This window comes from Physeter macrocephalus, chromosome 7 (genome assembly GCF_002837175.3).
Source record: "Physeter macrocephalus isolate SW-GA chromosome 7, ASM283717v5, whole genome shotgun sequence".
NCBI classification, from domain to species: Eukaryota; Metazoa; Chordata; class Mammalia; order Artiodactyla; family Physeteridae; genus Physeter; species Physeter macrocephalus.
The window spans coordinates 37067636-37086487 of record NC_041220.1 but is presented as its reverse complement, the minus strand read 5'-3'; the positions used below and the strand labels follow the sequence as shown (position 1 = coordinate 37086487).

General features: G+C 34.5%; 1 pseudogene; it reads right to left on the bottom strand.

Moving 5' to 3' along the window:
* The window catches only part of LOC102987529 (cell division cycle-associated protein 7-like), a 26525-nt pseudogene extending 13866 nt beyond the window's left edge, over nucleotides 1-12659 (bottom strand).
* Between the last annotated feature and the right edge of the window lie 6193 nt (nucleotides 12660-18852).

The window sequence follows — 18852 nt, the reverse complement described above, 5'->3', positions numbered from 1 at the left end:
CATGCGGCGGAGCGGCTGGGCCCGTGAGCCATGGCCGCTGAGCCTGCGCGTCCGGAGCCTGTGCTCCGCAACGGGAGAGGCCACAGCAGTGAGAGGCCCGTAACAGCAAAAAAAAAAAAAAAAAAAAAAAATGTTCAAGGGATTAGGGGTATCTTTTTTTAAACCAGTCACATCTCATTTTTTCACCATCTATTTAGTGAAGAGTTACTGCATTTCAGGATAGAACATATTTAAATATCAAATAAGGGAATACATTGTTAAAAGTGTAATCCATATAAATGTCTTGAGTAAAAATTAATAATAACCTCCTAATTACAGCCTATGATTATTAACTTCCAATGAGAAAATATAAGTTCTAATGACAGGAAGCATTATCAAAGAAACAGAAATATTTCATAATAAATGGTCCAAACTATCATGTATCTATAACAATTCTAATTTGTACATACCTAATAACTTGACCTCAAGCTACAAGGCAAAATTTGACAGAATTAAAGAGGTAAATGCGTATCAAAATTCACAATGTAGATTTTAGTACACTGCTCCTAGTCCCTGATGGAATAAGAAGGGGAAAAAATGAGTCAGAATATAGAAGATAATTTTTTAAGGGTAAAATTATTACTAGTCAGAATCATAGCCAAGTTTGGGGGTACAAAGGAGACTTTTGGGATTCTAGTAAATGTTATATGTGTAGACATGAATGGTGTTTACAGGAGTGTGTTCACTTTGTGACAGTTCATTGACCTGTATCCTTACAATTGGTGCTTTTTTATGGATTTTCTACTTCAATCAAAAAATTAATTTTTTTAAAAGGAAAGACTTTACCTCCAATAATCCTCTTTGCTTACTTAAATTTGCTTACACAAATACAAATATTTTTGTTTTATTTTATCATATACAGGAAGAAAGTAACATTCATTGAATGTACACTGTACACCTGGCAGCATAAGCTGGGTCTTGTTTTTCTCTGGCCAAAGATATTTGGATTGAAACATGAGATTTGAAAAGGAAGAAAATCCTTACCTGTCAATTTTCTCCTCCCCACATTTCAGTTGTGAAAAATAATTTAGAGGAAAAAAATGTCACTGAGTAAGTAACATATTTTTTCATGGACAAATAGAAAATTCAGAATAGAGAAATCACAATGTCAAAAGCTTTGGTAAGAATAAAAATGTAATGTTCATTGGTCTGTAGAAGAATCAAAATTAAATATTGTTAATTCATATTTCAATAATCTTCAATAACAGTGACAATAGTAACAATAATAGCCAAATTTTTTAACATTTATCATATGTCATGTACTCTATTAATTATCTGTAGCAGGTTAAAACAGCACACATAGATTTTCTCAGTTTCTGGGGGAGGTCAGAGTTTGGGCATGGTTTATTCAGGTTTTTTGCTTCAAGGACTCCAAGAGCTGTAATAGTTGTGTCAACCAAGGCTGTGGTCTCATTTGAGGATTAATTTGGGAAGGATCTGATTCTAAGCTCATGTATTTGTTCGCATCATTCAGTTACCTGTAGGCTGACAAATCGAGGGCCTCAGTTTCTTGCTGGTTTTTGGCCAGAGATCACCTTCAGTTCCTTGCTATGTGGGACTTTCCAATATGGTCACTTGCTTCTTCAAAGCTGGGAAGGGAGAGTGTCCTCTCAAGATGATGTTACAACCTTATATAATATAATCATATACATGTAATCACCCTCTCATCATCTTTGCTATACTCAACCAGAAGCAAGTCACAGGTCCTACCAACACTGAAGGGTAGGGTACCATAGAAGGTCACGAATAACTTTGTGAAGATTATGGGGTCTATCTTAGAGTATGTCCTCCACATGTACAATTCTCATGGGTTATCTCATTTATTCTTCACAATAGCTCTATGATGTAAGTACCATATATGCCTCTATTTTACAGAAACTCTGGCCCAGAGTTAAATAATTTGTCCATCTATATGTGTTGAAGTTGTGATTCAAGTTGAGGCATCCTGAAATTGAGGTTGTTTGCCTCTACTGGGTTAAGTCTTATTATTTCATAATTAACAAAAATTTCATAATACAGTATATTACAAAAGGGGAAAATCTTTTCAACTACTTTAGAAAGAATACATTTTTTTAACATCTTTATTGGAGTATAAGTGCTTTACAATCGTGTGTTAGTTTCTGCTTTATAACAAAGTGAATCAGCTGTACGTATACATATATCCCCATATCCCCTCCCTCTTGCGTCTCCCTCCCACCCTCCCTATCCCACCCCTCTAGGTGGTCACAAAACACTGAACTGATCTCCCTGTGCTGTGCGGCTGCTTCCCACTAGCTATCTATTTTATATTTGGTAGTGTTTATACGTCAATGCTACTCTCTCACTTTGTCCCAGCTTACCCTTCCCCCTTCCTGTATCCTTAAGACTCTGTACCCTCAATGCAGGGGGCATGGGTTTGATCCCTGGTTGGGAAACTAAGATCCCACATGATGCATGGTGTGGCCAAAAAAAATGAAAGAAAAAGAAACGAGAAAGAATACATTTTTAATAGATCATTAATGTGCTTAACTCAAACAAGGAGTAAGTATATTACTTACTACTCAAACAAGGAGTAAATTCCCTCTCAAGATTAAAAAAAATTGAGCCTGAAATTATTTTTTGTCAGTTTATTTGTATTAAATTAATGAAAAATAGAGATTTCTGGTATTTTATTCACATATTCATGTTGGTTACAGTACTGTGCATTTTAGTGATACAGTTTCACATATCAAAGATATATTTAAACCCAGAGATGGAACTTATTTTAAATATTCATTACCCTTGTTTCAGAACATGATTTTGAATTTTTTTTTAATCACATTTCTAAAAGGAAAGTGAGAGAGAGAGATGACCTGATCCTAAATATTTCATTACTAACTGGGTTAGATTTAAATCATGTAATGGCACACTTAGGTAACTGCAGTCGTGAGGAGTGAATTCCTTGTGAATTCTTCTCATTTTAGGCATTTGAGTTCTATGAAATATAAAATAAGTGTCCGAAAGTAAAGTCTTAGTAGACTAAATAACACATTTTGGAAAACACTCACCAAGATACAGCACTCATTAGTAAATATTTTGCAGTATTTTTCCCAAATAACTCATAGCAGAGAGTGATGACCAATAACTCTAATTCTAGCTTTCACTGAGAGTGTCAGTGGTACTCAGACCATGGGAAACGTATATGTTGATAGGGCAGTGAAGGATTGCCTAATTAAATATTTGCAAGTAAATTTTTCAGAAATAAATAGCATTACAAAAAAATCAGCATTATGCTAAACAGTAATAAATTATGTATCATGGAAATGAAATTTTGAATTGGTTGAGCAATTTGCTCAAGTGTACACAGCAAGTGAAAAATAGCCAAGATTTAAACCTTGGCAATTTGACCCAGTAAAACCTTCATCCAGTGTTTCTCAACCCTGGTGCTCATTAAAGCTTTGAACAAATATAAATATTTTGGCCACATATAAGGCTAATTAAATTACAATCCCAGGGCTTGGGACTCAGGTGTTTATACATTTTTAAAAGTACTCCAGGGATTCTAATGTATAACAAGTGTTGAAAAGCTGGGCTTTTTTCAATACATTGTCTTGCTCATATATCACTAAATTTTAGTACTCCATCAATTCTCTTAGCTATGTCTACTTTTCTCCTGTTTTTATTGTTTGTTTTTGTTTTTTAGATTTCATAATTAAGAGGATATAAATATTATGTATTTGGGAAACATATTCAGAATAAGCTTCAGACACAAATTCTCATGGAAACCTATCAAACATAAACAAGTAACAATGTGCATTTTTCTTTTTAAAGCAGTATCTTTTTAGTTTTGATTAATTTTGTTTCATCTCCTCTGTGTTACTTAAAGGAAAGATTTCATTTCTCCTGGGATCTTAATTAAAGCCAGTAAACATGGATATGTTCTTTTCTTTTCTTTTTTTTTTTTTTTAGATTAGAGTGGTTTTTTTTTAATAGACCTTTCTTTCCAGCATTTATTGTTTCTAGATTTTTTTTTTTAATTTTTATTTATTTATTTATTTTTGGCTGTGTTGGGTCTTTTGTTGCTGTGCGCAGGCTTTCTCTAGTTGTGGTGAGCAGGGGTTACTCTTCGTTGTGGTGCTTGGGCTTCTCATTGTGGTGACTTCCCTTTTTGTGGAGCACGGGCTCTAGGCATGTGGGCTTCAGTAGTTGTGGCTCATGGGCTCAGTAGTTGTGGCTCACAGGCTTAGTTGCTTCGCGGCATGTGGGATCTTCCCAGGCCAGGGCTCGAACCCATGTCCCCTGCATTAGCAGGTGGATTCTTAACCACTGTGCCACGAAGGAAGCCCTCTAGATTTTTTGATAATGGCCATTCTGACCGACGTGAGGTAATACCTCATTGTAGTTTTGATTTGCATTTCTCTAATAATTAGTGATGTTGAGCATCTTTTCATGTGCCTCTTGGTCACCTGTATGTCTTCCTTGGTGAAATGTCTATTTAGGTTTTAACATGGATATTTTCTAATCCCAGTGCTCATGTGCTTTAATAATTGTTCTAATCGCTTCACAAAACAGAGATTTAAACTGTTCAAATCACTTTGGGATTAAGTTTAAGTTAATCGTTGTTCAAATGTCAGCACACGCTGCAATTTTAAGGGCATCTATAGGTGGTTCATTTACCTGATTTCTGAGCCATAAAAGTTTTTTCCTGGCCTTCTGATAAGAGTTTAACATTGATATTACTCAAGAAAATTCTAGGCTTATGACATTGAAATAGTGAATTTCTGTCACTGGTTTTGAAGAAACTAAGAACAAAATTTTCCTTAAGTAATTAACTCCAGTTACAAGTTAACTAAAATATATGTACCAGGTACTATGCTAGGTACTTTTATTACCTTATTTATTTCTCACAAATATTTTTTTCCTATTTTCCAAATGCTATTGTTTCCCATTTTATAGGTGAGAAAACATAGGTCTCCTAGCTAGTGAGTGACAGCTCAGATACATCTAGACTGAGATATTTGGAATATCAGACTATGCTTTTAAAAATATATTTTCATATCCATATTTTAAAATGTGTTTTCAGTCAAAATATATTTTATGAGGTACACAGCCTAAGGTGAATACTTTTATGATGTAAAGCATAAAGGAAGACTGTAGGTTAAGAAATACATTTTGGGAATTGAAACTATACTGACACACTCCATGAAGAATGTTCTCTTCCATCCCTAAAAACTCTGAGATATAATCAAAAAGCAATCTGAGAACAAAAGCAAAAAGTCTGGAAGGGTCTGCTTGAGGAAATACAATTTGAAAAGTTCAAGAGAAGTAAGAATATAAATGTGGAATTTCTGATATTCGGGCATTGCCATGATTTAAATAATTACTTATGATAACATGAAAATTATCCCACAATACTAAATTTGGCCATGATTGATTCTTATTTATTATAATTCTTTTATTACAAGGATGTGAAATTATACAGAATAGAACTGAGTTATTCTGAAACCACTCTCTAATAGAAAATTTTTAAATCTTTAAAAATGGATTTGGATCTTAATGCTCTTTATGAAAGGGAAGAGATACCTCATTCTATGATAATTTTCCCATAGCTTGAAAGTTTTGTGACTGAAATGTAGGGCAGTAATTTTATGCTATCATTAAGGCAAATTTGGTTAACTAAGAGCTATTTGCAGTTAACAGAGTGTGATTTTCACATTACAATCCAAAAGAGTATGGAGAAAGAAAAAGAAGTGATGCCAAGTTTGGTATAATTTGCCCAAGTGTTTGTTAATGCACAGGAGAAATGCAATCAGTGAAAACTGCATTATTTTCAAAGTTTTTAAAAGCTGAGGAGAAAATAAGATTAATCTATGTTAATACCAATTAAACCCCAATAAAGAAAATAGTTCTAACTGCAATAAAACCAACCTCAGCTCTGGGGTCTGATCATGTCTTTACTATCCAAATCTTACAACCTGTCTTCTCAGTATTGCTGAGAAAGTGGAGAGATCATTTTGCTTCAGATTTGAATATTAGATTTTAATGTTGATAATGACAGTTAATTGCAATATCTAGATGGTAGTCACTTAGTTTTTATGCATAATTTTTGTTAAAAGCCTGGTCTCAAGTGTAGCTTTTAATGAAATTGCAAAATGGTAAACTACTAGTTACTCTTGGGTCACCTGCCCTAGAAAGTTATGTGTACTAGTTTGTATTGGTTGCAAGTAATGTAAATGGAACACAAACCAGTTTAAGCAAAAAAAGAAAATTTAGTGGGTCATATACCTGGGAAGTACAATTGGTGGTGCCTCTTTCCCACTCTCTCTCAGTGCTGCTTTCAGCTGTGTGGTTTCATTCTCAGGCAAGGTCTTTCTAAGTTCCAAAAAGAAAAAATTGAATTTTCCATGTGCAGACAACTATTTACATATCATTTACCTTGCATTAGGTATTATAAGTAATCTAGAGGTAATTTAAAGTTTATGGGATGATGTGTAGGTTATATGCAAATAATATATAATTTTATATAATGGACTTGAGCATCCACAGATTTTTAGTGTCTGTGGAGGTCCTGGAACCAGCCCCCCATGGATACCAAGGGATAGTTGTATTTTAAAGCCTATTTGAAGCATATTAGACACATAGACATTTAGGATTATCAAGACTTCTTAATAAATAAAATCTCTTATGTTTATTTTAAGAGTTCCTTTTTGTTTATGCCCATATTCTTTGTTCTGAAGTCAGCTTCGTCTGATATTAGTTTTCATTAAACTTGGAAAATTTTCAGACATTATTTCTTCAAATTTTTTGCTGTCTTTCCTCCTTCTCCTTTGGGAATCCAATTGCACAAATGTTAGGCAACTTGATGACCCACAGTTAACTGAGTTACTATTCATGTTTAGTCTTTTTAGATATAGTCTTCCTTTTTGCTAGCTTTGGTTGCTTTACCTTCAAATTCACCCTTCTTTTTTTTTTTTTTTTTTTCCTGCAGGATCTAATTTGATGGTAATCTCATCTAGTAAAATTTTTATTTTGAATAATGTATTTTTCATATCTAGAAGTTACCTTTTTCATATGATCCATCTCCCTCTTAATTATGAACATTATGGTGTTTCTGATAATTACTGATAATATTCAACATACTTAAAATAGTTGCATCATTGTCCTTGTAACTGAGCAGGACCCTATGGGGACTTTCTGAGACAGTTCTTCCCCCCATATCCTCTACTTTAGCTCCTCTCTCAAGTACCTAGATAACAACAAATGGAAGTTGTTAACTACTTGGTGACCATGAGTACATAGCGCCAGAACTCTTGGAGCCTAAGGACTGATAATGTTAACACCTGTGACACCACCTTGTTACCTCCCCATCAAACAATCAGAGAATTGTGCACAAGCTGATCACATACCCTGTGACCCTCCTCCCTCACCTGGCCTTTAAAAATACTTTGCTGAAACCCTTCAGTTAGTTTGGGGTTTTGTGGGGCAGGAGCCACCTATCTCCTTGCATGACCCTTGCAATAGACCTTTCTCTGCTCCAAACTCTGACGTTTTGTGGTTTGTTTGTGCGTCAGGAACATGCTCTTGTGGTTGCTAACAATCTTGTCTGCTAATTCTATCATATTTGCCATTTCTGGGTCTGTTAATATTAACCGACTTGTTTCCTGATTGTGGGTCACATTTTCCTATCTCTTTGGCTACTTATATTTGACTACATGCCAGGTATCATGATTTTTATATTGTTGAGTGCCTAATTTTGTTGAATTCCTTTAAATAGTGTTGGAATTTGTTCTGGCAGGTAGTTGAGTAACTTGTGGGACAGTCTGAGTCATTTAAAACTTACTTTTATGCTTTTTTTTAGGGCCCTTTCTAGAGTATCTTCTACTCTTGGGTAAATTTAGTCTCACCTCTAAGACATGACACATTTTAGGATCTCTATTGATTGCTCTGTGTATCTAGTGGGTCCTCTCAACTCTGGCTAGTGGGAACACAAGTGATTCATTTATCTGGTAATTGTTCTTTCCAAAGAAGTTCTTTTTCTAGTCTCATGAGGTCTCACCCTATTCATACACAGACTAGTGTTCAAAGACTCAAGAGATCCCTATGCAGATTTTATAACTCTTTCACTGCAATGTTCCTTCTTTTATGACTTTCTGTCTGTAAATTCTTGACCCCTTGGCTTCCCCAAACCCTGATCACTGTCTTCTCAACTCAGTGAGACCGATTTCACTCCCTCTGTAGCAGTCTTAAAATTTTCTCTGGGAGGAAGGTTGGTGGGATCACAGTGCTTACCTTTGTGTTCAATTTCTGTCAAGGACCACAGTCCTGAACTGTCTATTTTTTAATCTGTAAGTACTGTTTCCCTTTTTCTTTTTTTTTTTTTTTTTTTTTGGTCAATTTTCTAGTTGTTTACAGCAGGAAGGTAATTCCAAATTCTGCTACTTTCACATGGAAATGGAAATGCTATCAGCAATTTTGAAAATAACATTTCCTCTATGAATGTTATCTTCCTTATAAGACTTACATGTGCAATATGGAAGTATTTTTTCTTTTAACAAAAAAGGGTACTCACATCCACTTGTCATGAAAACTTGCTTGAATGCAGTTCATTACACAGATGATTTTCTACATTTTTCCTCATCTAGAAACAATATAATTGCTCATTAGAGTAGATGGATTTATTTTATTTGGTTTTTCTTTCATCATTGTACTTCTCGTACAGCTGGCAAAATTAATTTTTCACCAATTGTATGGTTTATACAGTTCCTGATTTTGTTATTTTGTAAGAAACAATGAAATATTTATCCTTTTGACAAGCTTATTTCTAATATTCTAGGGGGAAAAAATTACTTCGTAGGTCTTTAAATCTGGGAACGTCAATACACATATTTGATTTTTCATGAGTATTTTTTCTTTGCAAAATATTAAGCTTTGTGTTTTCATGGTAATAGAGTAGGAATGTTAGTACCTGTCCATTTTTCTGCAAAATTAGAAAACCTAATTTTAAATATTCACTTGAATATTGACACCTTTTCTTTATATTTGACATTTTAAATTATATGATATAGATAGACAGGTGGATAGATAGAACGAAGGATAGATAGATAGGTAGGTAGATAGATAGTAGATAATCTGTGATAGTAATGAAGCTGAATCCAGCCTCTGTACCCCAATACTCAATTAAATCTTGAAGACAGAGTTTTGGGTGAAGTAGGAAAGAATAGCTTTATGGCTTTGCCAGGTAAATGGAGCCACAGCAGGCTAATGACCTCAAAACGGTGTGTCCCAACCTGGAGGGGATGTTATAGTAATGGTTCAAAGAGGGCATAATCAGCTCATGGACATTCTTCTGACTGGTTGGTGGGGAGGTAATCAGGAGTCAGTATCGTCAACCTCTGGTTCCAACCCTTATGGGGTCTACGTGCTTGTGCGCAGCATACGGTTAACTTCTCCCACGTGGTGGGGGTTTCAGTATATGCAGGACAGTTCAAAGATATAGTTATGTGTATCCCTTGAGAGGGAACCAGGATCCTTTCCCAAGGCTGCACTACTGTTTCTTGACTGATCTTCCTTTGTCTCTGCATCCCCTCCCTTCCCTGATTAGCAACTGTTTGAACCTGACCATTGGAACTCAGGGAAGGTCAAGGAAGCTGAATGAAGCCTATTTCCTGTAATCAAGAAATGAGGGACACAGAAAGTCTTTTGTGCCCAGGATCCCCACAGGGTTGTGCTGTTTCAGTAACACCTATAAATTTGAACTGATAAAATTATGCTATGGTAATTCAAATAAAATAAGCAGCCTAATGGTGATGAAACTTACCAAAATGATGAACAACTCTCAATAAAGTTGAGCACACTAACAAATTGAAGTATTCCCTCAATTTCTATGTCTCTGTATTACTAGCAAAGTCAGAATGTTTTAAAACTGCAAAAAAAAAAGAACTCCATAATTTTTATATGACTTGGAGGTAGTTCCCAGGCTCAGCAAAGTTTTTACATTCACAATTAGCCTTTAGTACATTCAGAAACTCTATGGTACACAGGATAACTTTTTGTACTGAGGACTTGTCCTGATACTTCAGGATGCCTAGAATTCTACCCATGATCTCAATCACTAAATGGTAGTAGTATCCTCCCATCCTTGTGGCTTCCAAAAAATCCCTCACAAATTTTCAAAACATACCCTTTAGGATGGTATTACCAGCAGTGTGAAATATTCAGAGTTAGGGAAAAATAAATGTTAGTGTGCATGTGTAATGCGCCAACCATTCATCCATCCCCTTAAATCTCTTTCCTAGAAGAGCATAGAGAAAACCTCCCTCACCAGGACATTGAGAAAAACTTTGATGCGAACAGCACAAACTTCTTTGAGAAACACGGTAAGAGATATTTTTTGAGAGCAAGGATAAATATGAAGAGGCTGCTATTAAAATGGGCTCCCTGGTTTCAATAGATAATGGGATCCCCAATGGAAGAAAGCTGAAAAATAAAAATTTAACTGTCAGAGGAAAAGTGGGTATGCTTTCCATAATAGGCAGTAGAATTGGAATAATAAGCAGAATGCTTTGATTCACCTAATAAATTAATGGCTAATGGTTAATTACTCATGAGGTACCTAAGACCAAAAGAGTTGTCCTCCCTCTAACTTACTGTCTAAATTAAATCATATAAATTCTTGATTCCTGCCACCTTGCTCTGTTTCCACCCCACCAACACCACCACCAAAGGGGGAAAAAAAAAAAAGAAAAGAAAAAAGGAAAAGAAAGCTGGATTGGATCTGATTTTAGTCATCATGAGAGAAAGTCATAGACTCTTTCTCAACTCTTGGACCTGAGTCAGTTCACAGATCCATAACTCCTTCAGTGAAGAGAAAGTGATCCCTGAGGCTCAGAAGTCACTCTGTTCCATTATTCACAGTAAGGGTTAACTAGAGTAACTTGATTTACAAAGTTTAGGTAATAGCCTATGTAGGTAATAGCCCATGACTCCAAAATGTAACAATTACCCCAATTCCTGAGTGTACAGTAGGAATTAGTCTACTCAGCAACTCTCATAATCCCCACATTGATTGTCCCTTCCTTGTAATGATGGCTATATTGAAGGGTTAAGTAATAGTGTGTGAGGCCTTCTTTTCTTGTCCAAAGTGACTGCTTTCACCAGGAAATCACAGATATTAGTGCCACTATCAAACGGAAAAAATATTCAGGAGTAGTGATTCATCATTAGTGAGTATCTGGATTTCAGAGATAACAAAAAACTGCATTTGGTCATATCCCTCAACTAATATATTAACAATCCAGAAACTGGATTAAATCTGAATGGTGCCCAAGGAGGGAAAAGCATCTGTGACTTGATCACAGAGCAGTACAAACTGATGTCACTTGGCAATTTTGATCCAACAGATCTAATGATGCTTTAGGTGTGTCTATGCTATGCCAGATCCTTTCATAAACCCCAAAAGGAGAATCACAATGACAGTCCTTTGGGTTTTAAATCAAAGTCTTTTTGGTCAAAAAATTTTATTTTGAGATACAGCTCTTGGTTTCCAATAGAAACTATGAAGAGAGTGACCATCTGACCATGGGACACCAGTAGAACATGCAATCCAAACTTCCCATCATGAGGTCTTTGGTTCTTAATCTACCAAACCATAAAGTTAGATTTTCCTAGTAACACTCCATCATCAAATAAATGTGTTAAAAGCAATCCTGTTGACTGAATAAGTAATGACTATACACGTTTCATAAGCAATTGACGTGCACTCTTTATGTGCTGTTACAACTTTGACAAACTGATGCCTCTCTTTAAGGACACATTGAAAGCCTCTTGTGGGAGTTCTCTATGACAATGTGACTGAGAATAAAAACTATGAGTTGCTCAAGTCAGACACAATTCAAGTGGAACATCTGGATTTCACTGTTTTTTTTCTGGAAGAAGAGATGGCCAAAATCATGGATTTACATATATTTGTGGGCAATTCCTAATGAGTTTTTTGAAGAAGCTAGAGAAATGGTGATAAGGAGGCTTGCAGGAGGAAGGTATCCATGGATGTTCCAGAAAGGGCCTGGAGTGAAGACATTTGTGAATCTTGCTCAAAGACTGAAGGCCCTCAATAATCAAGTGATAAGATGGCATACTCTGCAAAGTGCTTACTTACTGGATTCATGAACAAAATGCCAATAGTTATAAGGATAAAGTTTACACATGGACTCAACAATGTAGACTGCCTTTGCAAAACACTGTATCCTCAAAGCCCCTAAGCTACACTCTAAACAGATCAACACACCCCTTACTTCACAATTACAATAAAAACTATAAGGTGTGTCTTTAGTGAATTCTATCCTCTCTGCAACCTACAAATATATAAAGTTAACTTTCTTCCTCCTGTCACCACTCAAGACTTAGATTAAGAGCTGTCCATCTAGTTTAGGGATAATACCTCTCCTCTGCTTTTGACTATTTTCTTCCTTTTTTTTTAAGACCTGGTTCCATCTATTATTCCTTTTGACATTTCTACAGGTCATTCCTAACTACAACCAAATTCTACCGGTCTTTACAAAACACCCTCATTTAGCACTGCACCTCACCTCTAGCCGCCAATCAATATTTCTCTTTTCATACCCAGCTAAGTCCCATGACAGATGGCTTAATGTGGCTGCCCCCATTTTCTCGTCTCCTTTACCCTGAGAATCCAAAGGTCGTTCTTTGAATCTATTCTTACCGGATTAGAGCCATAGAGTATTGAGTGATTACTGATGCCAGAGGAATAACTTCTACTTAGAAATGTTTGAAGATATCGCTGGTTGGACTTTGAAGACGCTGTGTTATTTGATTTTATTTCAAGGCTAAGAAACAAAACCCGGTAAACTATCTCAACCTATCCATAAATTTGGGTGAATTTTTCTCTCCTAGAGATTTTCCAAAGTATTTACTATTTCTGCCAGGAATGACCTCCACTAAGCTGTGAAGTAAGGATCCCCTAACCCATAAAAGAGGTGTGAGACCTGTACAGTAAGTCTCCTACGTACGAACCTTCAAGTTGTGAACTTTCAAAGATGCAAACTTGCATTCACATGTCCAATCACCTAAGTTAGTTCATGTGTCTGGCGTACATTGTCACATGCGTGTATCCTCTACAAGTGGCTGTGTTTTTGTGTACTTTACTGTACAGTACTGTATAGAGTACAGTAGTACAGTATCTTTATCTCAAGCCCAGGATGTCCGGAAGCAAACGTAAAAGCAGTGGTGATGTAGGTGGTACTGCTAAGAAACGTCAAGTGACAATGATTGAAACAAAAGTGAAACTAATTGAGAGAGTGGAGCAAGGCAAAAAGATGGTAGACGTCACTTGTTCTTATGACATGTATCCTTCAACCATCAGCACCATTCTAAAGAACAAGGACAAGATCATGGAACATGTGAAGTCTGCTGTGCTGATGATATTGACAATACTGTATCCTAAAACCTTTACTAGATACCTGGTTACATCCTGGTGGATACTCAAAAACAATGATACAGTATTAAACATGAAATCTATGGACACCAAGGGGAGAAAGTGGCAAGGGTGGTGGTGGAATGAATTGGGAGATTGGGATTGACATATATAAACTAATATGTATAAAATAGATAACTAATAAAAAACTGCTGTATAAAAAATAAGTTCAATGAAATTCAAAAAACAATAAAAAACATGAAAGCAATTAAGCAATTATTTTTGAGATGTAAGAGGTATGTGTGTGTGTGTGATGTCAAATACACACTAAGAGTGGACCAAGATCTATAGAAAAAATGCATAAGACTTTAAGAATAAAAATAGATTTTTTAAAGAAAATTGTCAGAAATATCAAGATCAAGAATATTAAATTGGGTGTTACAAATATCTAAAGCAATGATTAGAATGGTCACAAGCAAGCTACTAGGATTTTTTTCACAGTGTCTTCATTAATATATAGTCACCCTATTCAGAAAGATTATACCATAGAATTAATTATAGTTTTTCATATGCTCAGGAAGTAAGACCCTTTACTTACTTGAGGTTTCTGAAATAAATGATAATATATCATTTAAAAATAAGTTCTCAAAAACATACTCTTACACATTCATTCCATATTTTACTCTATGATCTCCTAATATTTATTTTTGGGAAAAACATCTCTCTAAGTCCAAACAATTTTCATTTATTCTTAAGAAGTGGAGAAGTGTTGTTTCATGACCTCTATAAAAAGGATTCTTAAACTGGAAAACTTATTAAAATATAGATTAGATTCAGTGCATCTGGGGTGAGACCTGAGATTATTCTCCATTCTTCAGGCTACCAGGTAATGCTGGTGCATGGACAACTGAATAGCAAGGCTCTATACAACAGCATTATGGACTATAATTTAATTTAAATTCTTTAAACTTTATTTTATTCTTCATAATAAAAATTGTCAAACATGAATATATATATATATATATATATATATTCTCCCTAAATCAGGCAAGTGGTAGTCTTACACACTTCTCCTTGCATAATTTCAAAGAGAACTGGCAAACTCTTGGAGTTCTAAGAAGTTCTAGGAGGTATAAACTTTCAAGCTTTCTATATGGCCTCTTAAATATAAAATTACAGGTTTTATTCATATTCCAAGCAAAGCAAGTACATTCATCTCTGCCAGCTGTCTTGAATATGACATTAATCCTGTTTTGAACAACAGTACTTGTGATCCAAAATTACTTCACAATTTCATGACTAAGGCGCAATGAATTTGAGAGCCCAATGTTACCTTTAACTTAAAGAAAATGCTGGAAATACGAATTCATGGAAATACAAAATGAAAGTTAACAAACCTCACCAGAAAAATAACTATGATGGCTTACATCCTATTATGCATAAAATGGTGACTCTAAAACTCATCAAAGATAAATGGTTGCTGGAATAGCCCTAAAAATTACCAAACAACGTTTTGTTTAGCAAAGATTTACTGAGTATGTTCTGTGTGCCAGTCACCTCACTCCAGTCACTGGAGTAAAGTACAAAAAAAATTACAATCCTTGTCCAAAAGGTTTATAAGCTAGTTAAAGAGCTGAGTGTGTGAAAAATTAACTAGGTTGCAAAGTGATAAGTGTACCAGAAGTCCACAAGCCACAAATTAAATCTAGAGAAACGCATGGTTAATTTCCCCAGGGAAAACTAAAAGGGCTTTACTAGCGATAATATCTGAGCAAAGGTTTGAAGAAAGAGTAAGAGTTTGCCAATTAGTCATGGGAAGAGAAAACATAAGTAACTACCTCTAATGATGTACTTGGCACAGTTTTAAACCCCTATGCCTTCTCCTTCTTCCTACTTCTTTCAGAGGGATGCATCTACATTCTTTTCTTTGCCTCCTCTTTTTGTTCCTTTGATCCCTCGTTCTAAAGTTTTCTGTAAAACCAAAGGTGCTTTATCTCTCCCAAGTGAATATATAGTTACTTAGTTGAGAAACGCTGCAATACATGACTTTTAAAGTCCCTTCTACCTATAAAATTATGTGATAATTAGGAAACAATTATTCTTTTTTACATATAAGATTTAAATTCTGAAAATGGAAGTAAGTTCACAAAATGGAAATATCTAGTGAGAAATTCAAACAATAATAACTTTTTAATGATTTCTGTTCAACAATGAAAGAGCCAATATGGGAAAAAAATACCAATTTGCTTCATTTTCCCTTAATAAGACATTTGGATATTGAGCCACCTGCTTGTTTTATTCATTTGATCAATGTTAGTATAACCTTGTATCTTAAAATTCTGAAAAAGCACTCAGGTAAATTCCAGTCAAACTGCTATTGATATTTGGCAATCCAGGCTTAGATCACTAAATGAATCTTTGGGTTAATTATGCATGGAATGTTTCTTTATATTTTCCTAATTCCTAAACTCCATTTATTCTTTTGTATAGATAGTAAGAATTTCAAGTGTATTTAAAAATGTTAATTGCAGCACTATTTACAATAGCCAGGTCATGGAAGCAACCTAAAGACCCATCGCCAGACGAATGGATAAAGAAGTTGTGGTACATATATACAAAGGAATATTACTTAGCAATAAAAAGGAACGAAACTGGGTCATTTGTTGAGACATGGATGGATCTAGAGACTGTCATACAGAGTGAAGTAAGTCAGAAAGAGAAAAACAAATATTGTATATTAACACATGTATGTGGAACCTAGCAAAATGGTACAAATGAACCAGTTTGCAGGGCGAAAATTGAGACACAGATGTAGAGAACAAACATATGGACACCAAGGGGGGAAAACCACGGTGGGGTGGGGATGGTGGTGTGCTGAATTGGGCGATTGGGATTGACATATATACACTGATGTGTATAAAACTGATGACTAGTAAGAACCTGCAGTATAAAAAACAAACAAAAAAACCCAACTAATAGTAAACTTTCTTTGGGTTATATGGAAATATGTTAATATAAATGTTTCAGACAGTACATGAAATTTCTAAAAATCTTATATGTTCTGGTATAATGTTATAAGTCATAATTCTAGTTATTACTTTAAAATGTATATCTCAGAAATAACTAAATTTCCTTGTCAATTGCATTATTATGAACTTTCATCAAATCTTTAACCGTGGTCATTTTTAAGTCTTTTGTCATTTACAGACAGTTCTGGGTGTACTCTGATGCTTTTGCAAAAATGTTCCTATAAAAGGGTTTCATCTTCCAGTAATTCATGGAAAAGACTCTGAAAGGTACAGGTTTCTGGTAACTGACTGTACTGCTGAACTGAATGAATAAGCATTTTCAGAACTCTAATGGAAAACTGATGAGTTCATAAAACTGCTAACAAAACATCAAGATAAAAAAAATTAATTACATGGGACTGAGTGAACTGATGAGGATGATTATAATTTTTTGTGACTTTCTGTTTGAATAAAAAAAAAATATCCCACAAGGACTCAGAGGCAAAAAATATACAAATCAATTTTCACTGCAAAGTAAAGGAGCTGTTACAGTGGAGGATTACTGGACTGAATGCCAATATTACGACATAGTATGAGTGTGTTTTGTGTTTGATAATTGCAATCATTGTTGTTTTTGTTGTGGTCCTCCATTTACAATGCTTGGTGTCAGTTTATTTATCTCTTGTAAAAATAAATAAATAAATAATAAAAAAACATTAAAACACAGCTCTGACTTTTCCCTGATGTAATTATCAGATGTGTGTTTGTTTTAATACTAATTGATATTAGTTCATCTGAACTTCCTAGATTTCTTATACTGTTTTACTGATCAAATAAGCTAACACAATGTTGATGATTATGGATAATGTAAAATTGTGTTAATCTAAATTACATCAGTGTGACAAATTGTTTTATATGAGCAGTAATCATGTTTCTAATGTGTAAGCTTAAAACATGATGAAGATCCTTAGGTAACTTTACAACCTTGGACTAATATTAAACCAGTTAATAAATAATCTTGTATCCCTGGATAACTTTTTACTTGAGAAAGAATACTGATACCTTGGTCATAAGGCATAATTTTCATTTTTTTATTTTCAGTTTTTTAAATTATTTTTGTTGTGATTGTAAACGGGATTATTTTCTTAATTTATCATTCCTGATAGCTCATTATTAGTGTATAGAAAAGCAACAGATTTCTGTATATTAATCTTATAGCCTGCAACTTTACTGTATTCATTTATTAGTTCCAGTAGTTTTTTTGGTGAAGTCTGGGGTTTTCTGCATATAAAATCATGTCATCTGTAAGTAGTGACAGTTTCACTTCTTCCTTTTCAATTAGGCATAGTTTTTCATAATATGTCACTTCAATCCTTAGTTTAGTGTATTAAAGTGGCTATACTTTGGGGTCTTGCTAATGAATGTCTACTGTTATTTTTGTCACTTTCCAGAGAGAAAAAAGTGATGTGTGTGACTCTAGGGGGTGAGATTTTCTTGTCTGCTGAATTGCTTGTATATGATAATTACCATTTATATACTTCTCAGTTAAATAGATGGTAGCTAATTTGGTTAAATGCTATAGTTCTTATTGGTATTTGAGCCTCTGGTAGGAGCATATATGTGTGTAAAATATGAAGTTTTCTGTTGTTCTCAAAGGAAGAAGAAAAAAGGTTTGCTCTAAAATGAAGTGTGAGATTGTCCCAAAATATAAAAGAATTTAGTAAAGGACAAAACTTGATTTTGTACAGCTAGCTGAATAAAATTTGAGAGAAGTGAAATTTATCACTTGGTTTATATTACTTAAGATATGAAGGAATTATTAAGTATGTTAAAATATTGGCAAAGTTCACTCAGGTTGAGGGTTTATTCAGATAGTATTTTTTAAGGAGCTTACAATCTTTTTATTTTCAAATATCATATTAATACATCTAGAACATGGTTTTCTCTCTGGCAGGATAGCATCGTGTAGAGCTTACCCTTAACAAGGTATAGTAAATCATTTGTTTGTTTTACCTTCTATACAATCTGCCCAAATTGTATATAATCTATAATAATTTTCTGTGCTGGGGATTGACTGCATCATGCCTCTGATTATTTTAAAAATACTATAGAAAATAAAAATTTTTATTCATTCACATTATAAAAGGGATATGAAAACAATTAGATTTTTTGTTATGCTTCATATTTCTTAATTAGCTCCAAGAGTATTTGTAATATTTCCAAGCACAGAGTTGTTCAAGAGAAGGATAACTTTGTACAGTAAAATGCTGTTAATATAGATCTTTCAGAGATTACAGATGGATTGGAGGATTTTGGAGGTGTTTTAACACCCTCACTGATGATAATGTGTCTTTAGGCTCAGGGGAAACATAAAATAAATTCTTATAGAAGAGTTATATGTTATACCCTATAGCAGAG